Raw genomic sequence first — 2,357 nt, 5'->3', positions numbered from 1 at the left:
TGACCCCATATCAATGTGAGGTGCTTCTGCTCCCTCCATAACAATGTGGGATGCATGTGCCCTCCCCCTATCAGGGTTGGTGGCACCTGGCTACCTATAACTGTTTGGGTGGTAGCTGGTGCTTGCCCCTTTTCAGCAGAATGTATAATTTTTGCATCCATTTAACACTCCCCATCCACAGTCTCCAGGGTCCTTCCCCTTGGACTCACTCTTGTGGTGGCCGCCTTCTTCAGGACTCCTGCCTCCGGTTTCTTGACTCGTGACTTCCATTTCTCTGCTCTTTCCCCACTGGCCCCCATCTCCTAGCTATTCCTTTCTCCCTTTTTTACTCACTGCTCCCCTCCTGACCCTGGAATCTATGAATCCTGGCCTCACCTTTTCTCCCTATCCCACTACATTCTTCTCTGTTTCCCCCTCCATGAACCACCAGACATCCATATCCTGCCTGGTCCCCTGCCCTGTCAGCTATGCCCCCATTCCCAGACTCCTTCCTGCTAGACCCAGGGAAACTCTTCCACTGTTAGATCCCTGTTCCTGGGACCCCAATTTCCTCTCCAGCTACATGTCCCTGGAACTCTTTCCCCTCTCTGTCTCGTGCCTCGCTCCCTCTGCTATCAGCTGTCTCCCATTGCAGGAACTGGATTCTTTCCGGACTCTCTTCTTCTGCTTGATTTCAGGATCCCCAAAAGCACAAACTCCAGGCAGTCCCTTTCAGCTCCCCAGCCGTCCCCCAACTCCCTTGTCAAAATATGTAGAGGCGATTGATTCCCAGCCCTGTGTCTAATTATATCCATTCACATCTAATATGAATGGGAATTATGCTAGGAGCCAAGATTGCCAAAAATGTTTTGACCTAAGAAAGAGGAGGCGGCTGCTGCGTAGGCAGCTCACAGCCTATAAAAGCCCCCTGGGATCAGGCTTTCTCGTCCTGTCACAGAAAGCTCTAAGGTAAGAGTGTAAGGGACTTGGGTTTGAAGGGAGGAGGGAGCCCACCCTGCATTCCACACAGCCCACAGCATTCCTGCTGCTGCTAGCACTCATTTCCACAAGGCACTGGCTCTGTCCTCAGTTCAATCTGTCATTTATCACTGGAGTTTCCTGCAGCAATAAGATGGGAATTTCTATTTCTGTTGTAGAATATTGACCTGCTTCCAGCCTGCACATTATCCATCTGGTATCACAAAAGAGGTAAGAGCCTGATTTACTGATTCCCAAGGGGTGCTGAGTGACCCTCTAGGGTGGGATATCTGTATAGTTCAACAGGCAGTCATTGTATCCCCCAGGATTTATGCCCATTGTGTAAATGCACTGCATATTGTGCTGGGGCTGGGTTGCCATGACAGGCAGGTCTCCAAAGTCGCTGGACTTGAAGCCACTGACCACTAATGCTGGGCTAGCCAGTGCCCTCTCTGAGATACCACTCCGAAATACAGACATCTTAACATAATAGTACACAGTGAGCTCCTACACCCAGCTCTTAGGTCCCTAGTAAACCAGGTCCTTGCCCCTTTTCAGTAGAATGTATAAGATCAATGCTCTGGAAGAAAGCATAGAATTGTTGCCGGTCAAGTTTGCAGATGATGCTAAAATTGGAGAAGTGGTAAATAATGATGAGGACAGGTCAAGTTATACAGACCAAACTTGTAAAGGTGGGGTCATTTGATCAACTTGTGTTTTAATACAGCCAAATAAAAAATCACTCCTGAGGAACAAAGAATGGAGGGAATACTTATAAGCTGGGGAACTGAATCCTGCATGATACTATGAAAAGCTTAGATCACATCAAAACCAGGATCTTTATTATTCAATGCAAGACAATTCTGTATCAAAAGCACTGACAATAGCAGCCTCTATCTTGTCTCTTTCTGCATGCCCACTCTCTAGTGCCCCCAACAACCCTTTCATTGTAACCACAACATACAGTCTAAAATGTACCCAGGAAAGATGGCTTTCAAAATTCCTAGTAGGTTTTTGACTCTTCCTGGTCCCTCATATATGGATCTGCTTACATTGTTCCTATCAACAAATGTTGGTGAACAAGGGAGTGCATCCCACTGGAACTGCAAGGCCTCTTGTTCTAGAGATCTGAATAGGTAAGGTATAGCTAGGGGAAGGAACTAACAGTGTGATAACAGAAGCCCAAAAATAGTGTCTGGATCTAAATGGGTAAGAAAGCCGCTACCCAGGTCTCATGGGGGGGCCCGGGAGGGGGCGGGCAGTTGGGAGTGATATGGCCATTTAAACCAGTGTAAGAAACTGGCATGGCAGATTATTGTAAATGAGCAGTATATGAGTCAATGTCACACATTTTCTCCACATCACAGCACGCAGCTGAGCTGCCCTAGATAACCGCAGCC

This window comes from Emydura macquarii, unplaced genomic scaffold (assembly GCF_026122565.2).
Source record: "Emydura macquarii macquarii isolate MOO-44397 ecotype Brisbane River unplaced genomic scaffold, CSIRO-AGI_Emac_v2 contig_1230, whole genome shotgun sequence".
NCBI classification, from domain to species: domain Eukaryota; kingdom Metazoa; phylum Chordata; order Testudines; family Chelidae; genus Emydura; species Emydura macquarii.
The sequence above is the reverse complement of the archived record's forward strand: the minus strand, read 5'-3'. Positions refer to the sequence as shown.